We start from the raw sequence: 17,769 nt of genomic DNA on the forward strand, positions 1-17,769 counted from the left end.
CCGCAGCCAACAGGACCACAACCACCCGCAGCTCATCCTGGCAGCCGCCACCTGTACAGGAGTCGAACGCGAGACGCGGGTGCGAGGGAGGGGCAGCCGAGCGCAGTCGTCCCACGAGGGCGGTGAACGCAACGGGCGCCTGCGTCATCACTTTCTCCCCCCCTCTCGTCGCCCCCCACTCTCTCCAGTCGCGTGCCTCTACGCGCGCCACATTCCATCTCATTAACTGTGCAGAGCAGCTGAGAGTTCTCGTTCCGGAACCTGCTCGTAGAAAATATTCCACGTTGACGCCGTCCGCACTACAGTTGTTACCGCTATTGCCGACGGCGACTCAAATATAAACGCACCGCTCGTTATGGGCGGCGTCGGCGGCGCCGCATTCGCGAACCCAGCGACCCGAGTTTAATTCCGAACACACCATCCCCCCCCCACTGCTTGACTTGCTGAAAGGGTCCCTCTCGAGGTCACAAGAAATGGCAGCAGCATGGAGGAGGGGGGCCTTCATCCAACAGGGGACAGACCAAGGCCGATTGTGATGATGATTCTATTCTATATTTGCGCACGGCAAGATGTTCAGGAGCTAAAATGCCAATGTCGAGGTCTGTTGGCCAGATGATGAGACTGGACGAGATGTCTCTTCATCGCCACTGTAAAAGCCCAACGTTTGCAATGCTTAAAATTATTTTCAATCCGCGGTGACTAAAAAGGGAAACTCTTCTGGCTTCATCGCGCTCCCAGCCAGCAGAATAAACGACTGCCCTGTTCATTTGCACTTCAGCAGTAGCAGCAGCGCTCAAAGCAGCCACGTGCAAACGCACGCAAGTCCGCAAGTCGCCGCAAGAAAGGGAGCACTGCGCATGACTTGTGCGTGAAACGCTTCCCCCGAACAAAAACCAAAGTGTGCGGTGCCCGCCGTGTGGCAGCGATGATGAAAATGCAGGGCGTGGCGGCGGCGCGAGGCACCTGCACGCACCAATAATCCCCCCGCCCCCCACGCCCTCTATCTTGTTGACACAGAGTCCACGCGCGCCAGCCGCAGACGCCCGCCGGCCAAACGTTCCTGACGGACGCGGCCTGGAGGAAACCCTTGTCGGGCGGGCGATGGCTCGTCCGCACGCGGCACGTTCAAACGTGGACACCGCGTTCCATGTAACGATGCGAATTACGCAGGACGTACACGCAAAAAATGTACCGTTCAGGCTGATGCATTGCCCAGGGATAGAACTCGAAAGTCATAGAACAAACGAGAATAAAACTAAATAAATAAAATCAATTAATGAATCAAACCGCGACCCAGAATTCGTGCCGATTCACCAAATCGTGTGGGCTACGGATGGCGAATCGCGCGATGCCCGGGGTTGGAAGATGCGGCGGCGCTGGCTTCGAGAGGCCGCCTGAAGTGACCCCAGGAGCTCTCCCTGCTGTGCCATCCGAGCCACTTGCTGACACGACGAGGTCAAAACGCTGACCTCGAGCATCTGCTGCAGGACGTTCCTTCAGTTCACACGACACGAGACCAAGAGCGCCGCGGGAACACAATGGACGACTAAATAAAATATTACATTTTCTTTGAACAATCACACTGGGCTTCCATCGCCCTAAAGCACATCTTACAACCGCACACAGAACCGTGGCGCTCAAACCGTGGCCTCGCGTTTTGAACGATTTAAAATCCCCGAGTATTAGGCCGGTGTTTCTCAACCGTCCCCCCCCATCCCCGACCTCATGATCACCAACCACCGGGGGTGCATGCAGGCAGCCTGCAGCAGCGGCCGTGAGTTTCCACGCCAAGGGAAAAGATTGGCAATCACCAAAAGGCGGAGGAAAGTTGGGGGGTCGTGAAGACTGGAGTTGAGCAACACTGCCGCTCTAGGCAATGAGCAAGAACACTCAACACGTCCGTCGATAAACTAAACGATTTAAATCTTGACTTAAAGCTTTCGGGACTGCAGGAATTCATATTCTTTGGGTCTGATATTTTATTATTATTATTATTTGATCTATCTACGTGGCTTTACCGAAAGACCCAAAGAATATAAACTATTTAAACTAAACTTTCTTTTTTATTTTACCAGCTAAGGTCCACTTGAGCTGTATAGCTTTTTCAGGAGCGACCTGGCCGCAAACGATGGCTCAACGAAGTGGCCTATCATCTGGAAATTTATAGCAGCCAAATAATTATCTAAACGTATATTGATTCTAAACGTGGAGGGAAAAACCGTAGGGGCCCAGAAAAAAATCAACGTGTCAGAAAAAACATGCAAACTCCAAATATCTCCGGCGTCAGGGTCTGGATCGAACCTACGACTTCCTGTGTACCAGGCCAGGTAGTTAACATCTCCTAGCCACCGTGGTGCCACGAGAGGAAACAGAGTTGAGAGGCGACGTTTAGGACAAGGCCACTTCTTCATGGCACGTCGAGGCAACGCTGTCAGTGAGGGTCTCTGAAGCATATTGTGTCTTTAGCAGGGTCCAACACGTCAAACGGCCAGCAGCAAACAGCACTTTCAGAGTCAGAGTGGATGAGAGTGAATGTGTCTCTTGAGATTGAGTGAGGTCAAAAGAGCTTGGTGAGAAAGTAAAAAAGCGATGGGAGTGAATTCTAAAGTAGAGCAGTGCGAAGCAGAAAATAGAAGTGTTGTAACCTGTGGTGAGTGGGTGGTTGAGTTGGTGTGAGTGAGAGGATGAGTGTTTGTGTGTGAATGTGCGTATGGGTGATGGGTCGGTGATGGGTCGGTGATGGGTCGGTGAGGGTGAGTGAGAGGGTGAGTGAGAGGGTGAGTGAGAGGGTGAGTGAGAGGGTGAGTGAGAGGGTGAGTGAGAGAGTGAGTGGGTGAGTGAGAGGGTGAGTGAGAGGGTGAGTGAGAGGGTGAGTGAGAGGGTGAGTGAGAGGGTGGGTGAGAGGGTGGGTGAGTGAGTGGGTGAGTGAGAGGGTGAGTGGGTGAGAGGGTGAGTGGGTGAGAGAGTGATTAGGGGAGTGTGCTGTGACTTGTGGAAAGCGGTAGCGTAGCGTTTAGCGCGCTACGCTACGAACCCAGCAAACCGAATTTAACTCCCGCTCATGGCCCACACCAGTGATGAATATCTAAAGCGGCCTTGTGCCTCCCCGATGTCGACTCGGCCTCAAATGAGTACCCGGTGCAATACGTCATCGGAATGGGAAAGGGTGAATAACCTCCCCGGGAGAAACTGTCACGGGCAGGCTTGAGCGACTGACGTGCGGCACCCAGGGTGTGCGCATCGCTTTCCCCGAGAAGCACTCCCATCGTGCCGAGAGCGCCGACATCCGTCTCGCCGCAGTGGCAGAGGAGGCCCTCGGCACCGGGGGGGGGGGGGGGCAACCGAAGCTGTCGCTGTCTGCACGCAAAATCCACCACCGTCTGAGCTGCACCGCTGAAGAACACCTTTAAGAGTCCATTACTTAGGCGGTACTGATTACTAGAGCAATTCCAATATCACGGCTGAAACGCTGTGCTCTAATTACAGAGATGTAAAGTAAAGCGTTCATTTTGCAGGTCTCATTTGCAAGCAGGCACATTGTCTCTCAGGGTTATTAGATGGCTTAATTGGCTACTTACCTACCCACCTAAGTACCGATCCATCTATCTGCCCACGCGGCGACCGACCCTCACCCGCCTAGCCTGGCCACTCAACCCGCAGACCCTGGCTCACCACCCGCCTACCCGCCCAGGAAGCAGGACACGTGATGGCGAGGACTGCTGCACGACGGACACCACTGGTGGTGGAATGGCAGCCAAAGGACGCCTCGGCGCAAGAGCACCAATCGAATCAGCGCACGTGTGGGAGTCAGGCGGGAAGTGGCAAACGCACGACTGCGAGGTACGACGCTGGTGTGGGGGATACTTTCGTGCAGCAGCAGGAAGAACGCAGCTCGTGATGGTGACGGCAGCAGCAGCAGCTAAGTACGCTCCTCTTGAATGACGTGGAAACTAATGGCACACGGTCCAAATCAATGTATGACTAAGGGAGTGAGTCAGTGGTGCAGAGCTCTGGAAAGGCTCTGAAACTACCACACCCTTCATTCACTCACTCACTCATATGGGAGAACAAATTCACGTCTTTGTTTAAAGCACTCAGGGCAATTCCTCTGCGGCGCTGCGATGCACTTGTCTTCATTCACTCGCCAGCGCCGCGTCCCGCGCACGGAGGGCTTTGGTTCGCGGCACTTCCGCTGCATTCAACACTGCCCCCCCTCCAGCACCTATTGTTCACGAGTCTCGGAGGCAGCAAAGCGAACCCACCTGATTGGGTGTAGAGCCCAACAAGGAGGTGGGGACTCTATGAAGAAAAGAGAGGCCCCTTTATTTAAGCCAGGTGAAAGCCCATTGACGAGTGCCACTTTGCTGGGGAGATCCACAGTGGTTGTGCCGATTCATAATTGGGGTTTTGGGATCGGTAGGGGTGTAAAAAAACACGTTGCAAACACTCCTCCAACCTGACAGCCAATAAATAAGTGTCACTTGCATCACATGTGGCTAGATCTACTCCTGCCACTGCAGCACAACCACCACCACCGGTGTTGTTGTCTGTAGAGGAATCTCACCACGTTTAAATGGGCAACGACGTTTCGTTGGAGATTGCAATCCAGCATCAACGGTTGGTGGACGTAAGAAACAGTTTGCACGTAGAAGAAGAGACACGATGCAGGCAGTGATGAGAAGGAAACTGGCACGATTCGGACACACATGTAGGATGAACAACAACAGGAAAATTTAAAGTGTGTTGTTGTTGTTGTTCAGAAAAATTGGAAGGAACCGGAAAAAGAATAAGACCTAACGGAGAATGGCTTGATGACGACAAGAGATTGGTGCCAGAACGATGTGCAGCAGCTTGAGCATATTGGCACAAGACAGAGGGAAGTGGAAACAAGTGACGATAGACCGTGATGATGGCGATGATGTCGATCATCAGGTCAACAGCTCAAATCTCGTGGTTGTGTCCTGCGAGGGATAAACTCGCTCCGGCAATACAAATGTGGAATGTGCAGCACTCATTCAGGGCTGCAAACCGGAGACGAGCAGCGGCCCGCCTTGACTCTCTACATTACCTTCTTCTTGGTTCTTTCTACATTACCATTGAGAGGACGTTTCATGTTGGTGAATGCACTGAAGGGAAAACAATGCTGGCAAGTGAATGAATGGCAGCGCTCACGTGAAAACGCAACGCAAATTAACGATTTTCGTTTTACATCTGCAGCACTTTTTCACTCCACTGCTGGAAAGGAAGGCCGCCTCTCCATGTCGTGTCAGTCACAGGGGGTTGTTTGACCATACTTCACCACGCTAAGTCAGTGCGGATTGGTGAATGGAGAGGTGGGGGGGTTCTCAGAAGTGATTCGGATTTCACTCCACCACCGCCATTGGGCCCTGGCCAGGAATAGAACTCAAGTCACCGGGTTCATGGCACGGTGTGCGAACCACTTGGCCACCCACTGACGGCGAACAGAAGTGCTACAAACGACAACAAAACACCCTGTAACAATGAGCCGAGGTAACGTCATTTGGCAGAGGATATTCCACATATCGATGATGGAGCTCAGTCTGCCCACATGACCGTCATTTAAATAAACATGAGGTCAAGAGGTCATTACGGCCAATGGTACCGTTGCCGCGACAACCCGCCATCGCTTCCTTCCTCCTGCTAGACGCTGCAGATGTTGCAGCCAGGACCTGATCTCCCAAGGTCTGACCTACCCAGGTGAGATCTAATTGGAGTGAGATTGTCCAGCGTGTGGCTTTTGGTCTCCCCCCCCACCTCACCTGGTGGTTTAGAGTATTTGGCTGCTATAAATGTCCACGTGATAAGCCACTTTGTTGAGCTATCATTTGTGGTCAGGTCGCTTCTGAAAAAAGAGCGGCATAGCTCAGTGGGATTTACCTGGTAAAATAAAATAATAACTTAGCTTTAGGAGTTTTTAATAGACCTGTTCTCCTCCATCCCACGCTTGTCCCAAGTATGCATGATGAACTTGTTTCGCACTGTGACATAGCCGACCGTGCTAATCGGAGGTGCGTTTAGCGCTGCACAGCCGTGTAATTCTGGCTGCATGAACATCGCTTTCATCCGATCCTCGCTCCCATTCCAAACGTCCAATTTGCCCTCTGCCTCTGTCTCCACACTCCTTGTCGTGCTACTTTGTGAAAGCCCCGACTCTCGGACCAGGGGTCGGTAACCTGCGGCTCTCCAAGGCAGGGGGGTCCCCAACCCCAGCGGTTCGCACAGCAGCAGGAGGTGAGTGCGGTGAGTCCGCGCGTGGCCCGCCCCCATTATTTTATTATTCACCACTTCCGTCCACGCCTCTGTCCCGCAATGCGCACTTGTCTCAGTCACAGTGTTGGTAAGCCCACAAGCTGCTAACCCCGAGCCAGAATTAGTAAAAAAACAAACGTCGCTGGAGAGCTTCTTTGAAAAGGGAGAAAGACCCAATGATGACCCCCCCCCCCCCCCTGGTCCGTGAAAAAATTGTCTTCCACGAAACCGGTCCCTGGTGCCAAAAAGGTTGGGGACCGCTGCTTTAAGGGACCGCTCCGTGAGATTGTTTACCGAGGACCGCAGTGCACTGCGGCTCTTTAAACATTTGGACTTTCTTACGAATTGTTATTTGTGGTGGCCGAACCACGTCTCTGACCCGTACGATAACCGCTCCACATCGACATCGGCCGTACGAAGAAGTTTAACTGAGAAACATCGATTTAAAAAGTGTTTTTTTGTGTGTGTGTTGTTGTGCACCGGCTGAATTTATTCGTTTACATAAAAAAGTATAATTACGAACCGCTGCTCAATCCAAGCCTGGTTTAACTCCTTGGTTTTACCGCAAAATTTATCTACTCCGGCTGCAAATAGAATTAATGAACTTGATCACATTGCTGCGATTTCGCACTGAGGAGAGATACGCTGACCCATCTGATTTTGAATAAAACTGTTCATAATCCGAACTGTTTATCCTACTTAAGACTGGTGGGGGGGCAGGGGTGAAATGTTAACTACCTCGCCTGGTATGTGCGATGTCGTAGTTTTGATCCTGACACCTGCTGTATATTTGCATGTTTTCCCGTGGTCACGTGGATTCTTCTTCTAGTCCACGTTAAGAAAAGTGCGTTCAGAATATTTGGCTGCTGTGCATTTCCACACGAACCACGCCACTTCGTTGCCCCATCATTTGTGGCCAGATCGCTTCTGAAAAAAAGCAACAGAGTTCAATGGGATTCTACCTGGGTAAAATAAAAAATGGTTTAGTATTAGTTTTAAAGAGGCGGTGAGCGAGTGACCGTGCTCACCCCAGCGGTGGCTGTGAACGGCCGTTCTGGAATGGAAGCTCCACGCTGCAAGCAGCAGTCACGCAACGCAAAGTGTTTCCTGCCTTAATTGCACAACAACAACAACACGGTGCAACAACAGCCTTAAAAATAGACCGTGCTTGCCTACTGGCGATCGCATCACTCATGCCATGACAACCACATCACAAAAACAGTTGTAATTTTCGTACGTACGCTGAACTTCTTTCACGCCGTACGTAGCCAACCGTGCTAATCGGAGGTGCGGTGACGATGCTAATATGGTCACAACTTTGTTTCCCTAGGACAGCGCTCATCGAGTCTCAAGACTAATTTTCAAGGAGGTCCTTGCCTTTGGTTTTGACAAATTCTTGATTTAATCTGTTCTTTTTTGTGCTGGAAGGGAACACAGGAACTCAGACGAATCTCCCCACAGAGCCTTTACAGACTGTTGGGGTAAGTGCTGTTAGCGAGGAGCACCTATGAAGAGCGGCACGGTGCATGAGGAGGTGAGTTGCCATCACCACGCCTGACAGCCTTTGTCTCCCCTGTTCTGGTGTTTACACACTGCACCAGGTACTCATGCAAGGCTGAGTCGACCTAAGGGAGGTTTCAATATTCTCCACTGTTATTGGTCGCGAGCAGGAATAAAACTCTGGTCATCATGTTCGTAGCGCAGTGCGCTAACCACTGCGTCACTGCTCCCCACAGGTACCGAGAAAATACTCACACACGTGGGGAGATGAGGCTTAAGTTCCGTGTTGCATTTCTGAGAAACAATAAAAAAAAAACTGTCCAACTAATGTCACACACTCACAGCTCCTCCATTCAACTTAAAGTGACGGCACAGGCCAAGTGATGTTGAGGAGCGCCTCCTAAGCCCAGCACGACTCAAACCGGGGCGAGTGAGGAGGCCACCGCTCTGCACCGACCTCGTCTCCCTAGCGCCGACGGTCCCACACGACAACAGGAACTCATTTAAGGTTGAGTCAACCCACAGGAGAGAGATCGCCAACACGCTGAGATAAAACTCACCATCGACGCTGCTGCGCGTGACCGGGAATTAAGCCGTGCTTCTAGCGGACTGCGCATACCAACTGCGCCAACGCTTGCCACACACACACACAGAAACACATACTCACTCACCAGACTACAGCAGTGGAGAGAGCACGGCTCGACTTTTAACACCTGGGGCGAGCAGCGGACACACGCGGGGAAGCCGGAGAAAGATTCCACGGCCCGAGGGCTGGAGTAGCGGGCAGGGCGAGCGGCGGGAAGCCCAAGCGAGCGACTCGGAGCTCCGGCAGATTTATCTCCGACTGCCGCGGGGGCCGGACGGGAGGGCGAGCGCGCTGTCAAGGAGGGCGCTCCTCGCTCGCGCGCAGCACGCACTCGCTCGGAGTTGAGCGAGAGAGTAGTAAAAATAAATAAACAACTTGTGCCCCCACTGCGCGCTTTAGGAGGCGCGTCTCCGCCAGACGCCTCCGCGGTGTGAACGGGAAAACGACGACCGATTCCCGGCGAAGCGGCATCTGGGCTTCTCTCGCTTAAATACGGACAAGCGGGCTCCGGCCCGGAAATCAAAACATTGGCAGAGCGGGGTGCGGAGGCGTGCTCCGAGAAAAAGCGCCCTGGCGGTAGGTGGGCCGGCCATTGTGTTCGCCCAGCATCAGCTCCGAGCGGGGCGTCCCTTGTTATGGCCAAAAAAACAAAGACAGAGAGAGAGAGGAGAGAAAAAACCGCCCCATCTCTCCCTGGGAAAGCAGCGTGCAGCCTCTTTCTACAGAAACGGCTGAACTTGAGTCAAAGGGGCTTTATGGGGACATCAAAAGCACCATTGTTTGGGGGCTCCTTCCCCCCCCCCCACCACAATTTTTTTCCTGCCTCTATGTGGCCAAGGGCAGTCGCGGAGGGAGAAGGAGGCCGCAGGGACCGGGTAAACAGCAGACAGCCGAGTCGCAGGTGGGCTAGGTGGGCCACGGGTTGAAAGTCGGGAGAAGAGCTCACGTGTCCGTGTGCTGCTAAGGTCAAAGTGGGCCAACTACATCGGGAGGTCCAGTACAAAATCTGATGGTTGGAGATGGACTTAGCCCTGCCCTTGGCATCAGCTCAAATGTGGAGAATAAAATGAGTACCACTTCATAGGAAATCGACAACAGCTTTCCCGTGGAAAGTCTGGCTCCAGTCGCAGAAATGTGGAATTTCAACCCCTGGCTCTGGGATGGTGACGAAGATGCCACGCGCTTGTTTGAGCAGGGAGATTCTACTACTCACTTTATCACCCTTGGGGAGGATGATGGGCTGGGTCAAACCGCGACGACCTGGATTTGAACTTCGCAACTTTTTCTGATGGGAGTCAAGTGCTGTCAGCACAAATGTGCGTCAGCAGCTTGGCTGAGTGAGGAGCCCCGCAGGAAACAAGGAGAGCCACAAGGTAGCTGCCACACTTGTGGTCGAGTTGGAGTTTCATCCCCGACTGAGTGTGGGGTTTTCTCCGGGCACTCTATCCTCAAACAAAATGTCTAACATCTAAAGCAATGAACCCCTCCTGAAAATATCAATAACATCAACGAGGATTTCTTCATTAAAAAATATTATTACTCAACTGTCAAACGAAGCTGCAAAAATATATTACCTCAACGCTTCAATGCTAATTGGAGACAGTATTAGTACTAACTTTCAAATGATAGCAACTGAAATCATGCTCATTTTACAACTCGAGTTCTCAAGCCTCCGTTGAAAAACAACGCGATGAGTCTCAGCAGGCGGCCCTCGACTCTCGAATTCAAGGGCCAATGGACACATGGCGCCTGCCCTGGCCGTTTAACCTGCAACGTCATCAGCTTTTCTTCCAATTCCATTCCGATGACATACGTGTACGTAAAAAAAGGTATATAAAAAAATTTAATAACTTCATTGATACATCTTCAAGTCAGAAGACGTACCGAGGCTCCCACAAGGCCATGCGAGGAGGACGTGTGGCACAGTTTGGTGCCCAGCCTATCGTAAAGTGCCGTCATGTCACTCCAGTTCTCTGCAGTGAGAATAATGTCTTTAACAACAACGTCGCAACGCATCTTTAAATAAAATTAACGCTAACCGCTTGCGCGTTCCGAGATTCAGCGGTGAACGGGACCCCACCCCGCAACTTGCAGTCTTTTCGGAACGGGGAAGGGCTAAAAGCGACTGCGTGAGAGATGCGTCCATTGCAAACGTGGCATGGTGGCTGGGAGGAGGGGGCGGGTGGTCTGCAAGCGGCACGAAATCACCAGGCACCACGCGAGACAGACGCACGCCACACCCCGGCGATTTGGCGGAACGCGCCACCCCGGCGATTAAACGGGACGGGCGGGCAGTGACGATCCGTCACTGCAGCCCCTTCTCTAGCACCCCTGGGGGTGTGTGTGTAGGTGTGTGTGTAGGTGTGTGTGTGTGTAGGTGTGTGTGTGTGTGTAGGTGTGTGTGTGTGTAGGTGTGTGTGTGTAGGTGTGTGTGTGTAGGTGTGTGTGTAGGTGTGTGTGTGTAGGTGTGTGTGTGTGTGTAGGTGTGTGTGTGTGTAGGTGTGTGTAGGTGTGTGTAGGTGTGTGTAGGTGTAGGTGTGTGTAGGTGTGTGTGTGTGTGTAAGGAGTGGTAGTGTAGCGGTTAGCGCGCTGGGCCTCCCCTACGTCGACTCAGCCTCCCCTAAGTCGACTCAGCCTCAAATGAGTACCTGGTGCGGTGTGTAAACATCGCCGCTGGGGAGACGAAGGTGGCCAGGCGTGGTGTTGGCCACCCACCCCCTCGTTTGGTGCTCACTAACAGCACTTGCCTCAACAGTGTGTTAAGGCTATATGGGGAATCTTCGTCTTTGTTTTTTTGTGGGTGTGTGGGTTTTGGGCGGGCCAGTGAGCGCGCAACGATACGGAGTTTGGAAGTCCTCCGAGACACACTAATCATGCTGCTGTGTTTATGCACGCAATCACAAACCTTCCGGGCGATTAGCAATCAAAGAGCACAGAGTTAAACAGGGCCAGGGCTTGGCAGCGTCAACCCAAATCCAACTCACAGAGGACTGCAGCCCTGCCGGACAACACGCGGCGCGTCTTCGTTATCATCCGCTTGATGCCGCACCGCGCTAATGCAGGATCAGAGCGCTTATAGAGTTGAAACAGAATGTGGAAAGGTTCACTTGCTAGGAAATACCGCTCAGCCTCCCAGCTAACAAGGCACTTCCCAAAAAGGAGTCATGATGACGCCGATGGGTTCATCGTTGAGCCATGCCCAGATACATGAATACAAAAACAAAGTAAGGTAAGGCCCAATGAGCTAGAAAGCTCTTTTTCAGAAGACCGGAGAACCCAGAGAAAAATCCACACGACCACGGGGAGAGAGAGAGACACGCAAACTCCAAATATACAGCAGCAGGCGTTGGGATGGAACGCAAACCTCCTGTATACCAGGCGAAGTAGTTAACACCTCGACACCCAAAATAAATTAAGGAGGGACCGGGTTCTGATATCACTTGCCGGCAATACAAGCCGTGGGCTGGGGATAGAACTCGGGTCGCCGGATTCATGGCGCAGCACGCTCACCACCGGGCTGCACTGCCACCGCTCCACCCAGTGTCGACACTGAATATGGTGTAGAAATTGTGTCCCTCTTACATCATCGTCCTTAATTGGGCTTCAGTGTCTAAACGTGGCCGCAATCTCAGGGGGACCACGGTTAGGCCATAGCAGCCGCAAAGGGGACACACGAAGAATGGCGTGGCTACGGTTACACAGTCGGTGTGTTTACAAACGGGGGGGGGCAAAATATCCTGAGCGGTTTCTTCACCCCAGCCAGCGGCTGGCAAGCCTAGACAATCAAACTCAAACCGTGAGCACACGCAGGAATTTGCTTCATTCTCTAGCGGCCGTCTGAGACTCAAAACCAGACACAAGGGGGGGCCCGGGCTGGCTCAGTGCTCAGACGCGGGCATTAACTACGCTAGACGTATAACGACTCAACACCCCTCACCCACCCCCCCCCTCCCCCCAATGCCATTCAATGGGATTGCCACGATGCAGGACCGTGATTCGATTCCAGAATCCATTTCCCTTTTGTCTCACTTGCACTCGGTCATTTGTATCACTCGGTCGTTTGTATATCACCCGTCGCTCTGTTGGCCTGCCTCCTCCGTTGCGTTAGATGGGGAGAGGACGTGCGGTGTGTGTGCATCTTCATCATCGCAGCCAAGGCAGAGCACCATTCAACAGGCATTTGCATGCACCTTGTAAACACGATCGATTGTCTATCCTTATATGCACAAATTAATACGTGCTAATTGAGCATTCGACTTGAATTGAAGAACTGATATCATCATCATTCTCCACATTACTACCCTGAACCACCCAGGACCCCTGCAGGGAAGGCTGCTGAGTAATTTTTACGATATTTGTGTCCACAAAAGGCCCGTGGCGCCTGCCTCTCTCGTGTCTTTGTGAAAACATCCGACCGTTAAAGCTACCACCACAGGACAGACGGGACTGTTGGTAGGTTAAAGGTCAATAAAATTGACCATCACCAGGCATTAACAATCCACTGCTGGATGGATGCCTCCCCCAAGTCGTCACCATCCCTCAGAATTCTGCAATGCGACGATCGCCCCGGCAGCTGGACACGAGTGGATTCCATCGCTCTGCCTCCCACACGATGAGCCGATTCGTTGAGCTATCATTTATGATAGCCAACGCTTCTGAAAAAAAGATACTATGTAGCTCAGAGAGCCTTACATGGTAAAATAAAATTAGTTGAGTAAAATACTTAAAAGTTCACAACACAAAGCCTCTGTGTCTGCAGGTGTCTCAATGTGAAGTCCACAAGTGGATGAACACAACCCGGCTCTTTGGTGACTGCCACCGGGCTTGCACTACAACCCAGGTTCCTGGTATCTGGACGGTCTCACGCCGCCGCTGTCGAACACAAAAGAGAGAGCGAGCGAGAAACTTCCTCCGATTGTCGTGAAAACAAAACGGACGCGGTGAGAGAAGGCAGAATTTTGTCCCGTGGTCAAACAAAGGAGTGGATTCCAATGCCATTCGTCGGTGCCCCCCCTCGCTCTCCAATGACGTTCGGCACTTCGGGGACGTCCAACCACCGTGATCGCTCTAGCAAAACGTGCCCTCATTTGGCGACGCTTACCCCCTCCCCCTCTCCTGAGTGGGTGCACGAAGCCGTGTTTGTTTTAGGATGTTTTGAAGACACCAGGGCGCACACCGGATGCTCGAGAGGGCCCCAAACAAACGCGTTATAAACAATGGCGCATGGAGGAGCAGCAGCTCGGTGCCAAAGACGAAATACAGCGACGGCGGTGGCGGGAGGGGTAGTGGTGGTGGTTGGTGGTGGTGGGAGAGGTGTTGGTGGAAGAGGTGTTGGTGGTAGTGGTGGTGCAAGTGGGAGAGGTGGTAGTGGTAGTGGTGGTGCAAGTGGTAGTGGTGGTGCAAGTGGGAGAGGTGGTGGTGGTAGTGGGAGAGGTGGTGAGAGAGGTGGTGGGAGAGGTGGTGGGGGTGGTGGCTGCTGTGAACATTTGGTTGCCATCACTCGCCTGGGCTGGCGTGACACATTTTTCGCATTGGGCAATGCTCAGGTGCGGACCAGGTGCGTACGTGCGTGCGCCAGCATGTGTTCGATATTTAACTGAGTAATGGGGGATGGGAGAGTAGTGGAAGGGGAGGGGAAGAGCGTCAGAAGCCCAAAGTTGTTTGTTTATGGGGAAAATGCTTCCATTAATCTATTCCAGCGAAAGACGCTCAACGAGGAGTACATCTGGAATGGAAATTGCGGCTAAGTACGTGAGATGTTTAAATCCGAGACGATCTTCCGGGCATCGCTTGCTTGTGTTGTAATTATCCGTGCTATAAATCTGCACGTGATGAGCCACTTCGTTGAGCAATAATGTGTGTGGCCAGGTCGCTCCTGAAAAACAACTGAACAGCTCAGTGGGCTTTACCTATATATCATTAATTACTTTATTTTTTGTGATTTGCTTACCTTTTCTATACTCTGCACTCCTATCGTTTCTTGGTATTGTTTGTCGTTGTAACTTTCTGTCCCACCCCGACCGGACATCTGTGAAAAAGCGCTTCATATAGCTCTCACTGGATTTCTCCGGGACAAATAAAGATCCCGATTCTGACATTCTGGTTCGCTGGCACAGTCCTGTTTGCGCCGTTAGCCTCGTGGGAACGCTGGCGCAGGATCTGCATACAATTTGCATACGCTGAAAAACGGTGATTTGGCTTGACTTAACGTGCATACCCACGAGCCTCGAGGAGCCGTGAGAGTCGATGCATCACTTTACACACATCGCTTGCTAAGATTACAGCAATTTGACTCGGTCTGACGGACGCGAGTTAGTGCTCCAGTCAGCGGTCAACTCAACCCATCATTCGTTTGTGGTCGATAAAAGATGCACCGCTTTGTGGAGTCAGCAATGGTTGTCCTATGAATGTATTGGACGCCACCATAGAAATGTGGTATTCTTCACCGCTGGCTCAGAGCCACCGCCAATTGAGGCAAGACGTGTTGCCCCAAAGCTCACGAGCGGGGCGATACTCAAGACTTTTACCATGAGATTATTCTCTAAAGCGTTCCTCATCATCATCATTACAAGGCATAATCTGCTGGATTAAGTCCTCCCCAAACCATCACCACCTTCTTACGGTCTTGCGACGCAACAATAATCCACATATAGCCGCTGGCAAACGAGTTGATATCATCGCTCCATCTCCGCGGTGGACGTGTCCCTCGGGCGTTCAGTTGGCCGGCCGCCACTCCCGATCGCCCGCCCGCCGTTCCTCCTGGCGACGTGTTGCGCCAAGCCCAATGTTCCTTCTCCTCCAACGCGCGTGCATTCCTCTCCCCCGCCACAGTGCAATTCCGAGTTACGCACCTCTCTGCGAGCGCTTTTTTCAAGATTTGTTTTTTTGTTTCAAATTATTTTTTTGTCATAATCGTTGACATTTCTCATCCCTGTACAGAACGAACCATCCGACTAGCAGCTCACAAGCCTTCCCTCTGGGGTTCAGGCACGGAACTGCGAGATGTTAGTTTCTCTTCACAACTTGGCAAAAGGCTCTACGCACCTGCAAGCACTGAGGCCTACAGATAGGGAGGGGGGGCGGTGGGGAGGGGAGTGAAGATGTGGTTCCTGACCAGTGCCAGAAAAAACACGGAGCGGCGCTCAGGCAACAAGAGCGCAGCCGCGCGGCACCGCCCGCCCCCCTCTCGCTCCGTTATCTCTCAAAGAACGAAAAAGCAGAAGAGAGCGCCAAGCATTCCGACGCGCGTCGCCTGCAGGTCTGGCACGAGGCGCCGGGACGCCCTGCACCATCGCAGGCACCTCCGGGCGCAAGGCGCTCTTGCAGTGCTGCGATCGGCATCGGGAATTGCGCTCGGGTGACCGCCAATGCTCGAGAACACGACCGCCGACGACGGCAGGCGACTCTGTCGCCCGCCCAGAGAAGGAACGGCGCTGTGCTGCCGTGCCTGAAGTGATGACGTAAATGCGCGGGTGATTGTGCGAGGTTTTTTTTTTAGTCTCTGTCCCCGCGTGCGCATGCATGCACACGTGCACGCACGAACTGGCCAGTCACGCAGACCTCGCGCCGACCGCATCCCTGGGTGAGCCAGGGCAGCCCGTGCCAAAACAAAAAAACAAATAAAATTTTATTCGTACTTCATGGGCAATAAACGTTTAGCGACTAAATGTATAACCGCACGATTCGTTCTTGAACGACGCTCGCAGGCCAAGTAAAAGCACGCGGGGGGTGCGCGCAGCTCCCGCAAAAAGGTTAAGCTCAGCGGCGGCCGTCCGATCGCTTAATTTCGCTCGTCCTTAAGCCTCCCTTTCCGCCACCAGCCGCGAGGATTAAGGGCCGGGATAAATCAAACTAATGAGCGTCGCGAGCGAGGCAATTTGGGACGCACTTGTCAAGCATCAGCACGACATGAGAAGCGCCACCACAATCCGTCAGCCAGCCCCCCCCCGGGCTGGCAAGCTACGTGCAACCCGCCAGTGCCGGAGCCCGGTGACCCGTGCCTGCGGGGGAAGATGCTGTCGCCAGAAGGTGACGGGGGGGCCCGGGCGATGCGGTGGTGATTCGAGGCACCAGACCGAACGCCCCCATCGTGACGGTGGCTGAACGGTGCTGCGGAGGCCACTGCCCCGGGTTGCCACCCGAAGGTGGAGGAATTCAAATCCTGCCCAATCGAATATTTACTTACATTTACCAAAATATTTCATCCGGATAATTCCTCCCTTCAGATGGAACATCTCGTTCGCGCGAGTGTCCAAGATGGATAAGCAACCACTCCTACAGGCCGACATGGGCCCCCCCACCATGGGAATGTGGAGTTTATAATATCACCGGCTCAGGGCCACAAATGGAGACGAGCACAGAGCGGCATTCATGTGAGAAGGGAGAAATGTAATCATTTGAGGCGCAAGTAGCAGCTGTGTTCATATCGCTGAACCGCCGGGGTATAAAGCAAACCGACGATAGCGATGAAGACGGTGAAGATGCCGATTCAGCTGTGGCTGCATTGTACTGTGGTTAGTGCACTTGTGTTTAGTGCAAACACTATCTCCTGGTTGGGGGTAGTGAGGGAGTTCAAGGTCAACTTTAACCCGTTATACTTTCAGGTCTGATAAAATCAGTACTACTTTGCGTTAAGTCAACAGTAGTGGTTCTCCTGAGGAATTTGGTGTCTGTCATGGCAATGGAGAATTTAGAATCAGAATATTTATTTATAGTGGAGGAATCTGATGAGCTATAAAGCTTTTTCACAAATGTCCAGTAGGCGCGGGTAAGAAAGTTACAACAAACAATACAAAAACACGATAGTCGTGCAAAGTACAAGAAAGGCAAACAAATCACCCAAACTCATATAAATAAAACTAAACCATCCCCATCCTACCAGGCACAGCCCACTGAGGAACATTCAAATTTAACTCTCCATACATTTGTCATGACAGTAGAGTCTACATGCGGAGTGAGTGGACTAGTGGCCACGGGAGGTAATGACAGGGGAGTCAGCCTGCAGTACGAATGCACTAGTGGCTTCGGAAGGTAATGACAGGGGAGTCAGCTGTGAGTGCGAAGGGACAGGTGGCCTCGGGAGGTAATGACAGGGGAGTCAGCTGTGAGTGCGTAGGGACTAGTGGCCACAGGAGGTAATGACAGGGGAGTCAGCCTACAGTGTGAATGCACTAGTGGCCTCGGGAGGTAATGACAGGGGAGTCAGCTGTGAGTGCGAAGGGACTGGTGGCTAAGGAAAAATCTGCCGGTGGAGCAAAGTCAGCGAGAAGGTTCAGGAAGGGGGGCGTGGCCTTGGTCTGTATATAAGGGAGATGCGCAGGAGACTCGGGGCTGTTGCAGTGGGTCACAACAGTGGGTCCTGTACGGTACATCCAGTGCAAATCAAAGAGCAGAATGATGAAGTGGGTTTAATC

At 52.5% G+C, this 17,769-nt stretch overlaps 1 protein-coding gene across 9 annotated transcripts in view; it reads right to left on the bottom strand.

Annotated features, from left to right (window-relative positions):
- LOC144732195 (uncharacterized) overlaps window positions 1-17,769 on the bottom strand; it is a 243,426-nt gene that overhangs the window by 112,385 nt on the left and 113,272 nt on the right. Inside the window, exon 1 of one of the 9 annotated variants that reach the window (XM_078613560.1) lies at window positions 8,442-9,025. The exons of the other annotated variants lie outside the window; for them this stretch is intronic. The gene's annotated coding sequence lies outside the window, so the exon portion shown is untranslated. Of the gene's footprint in view, window positions 1-8,441; window positions 9,026-17,769 lie in introns of those variants that run through there. 9 annotated transcript variants of the gene reach the window in all.

The sequence above is a fragment of the Lampetra planeri genome, chromosome 41 (assembly GCF_965212315.1).
Source record: "Lampetra planeri chromosome 41, kcLamPlan1.2.h2, whole genome shotgun sequence".
NCBI classification, from domain to species: Eukaryota; Metazoa; Chordata; class Hyperoartia; order Petromyzontiformes; family Petromyzontidae; genus Lampetra; species Lampetra planeri.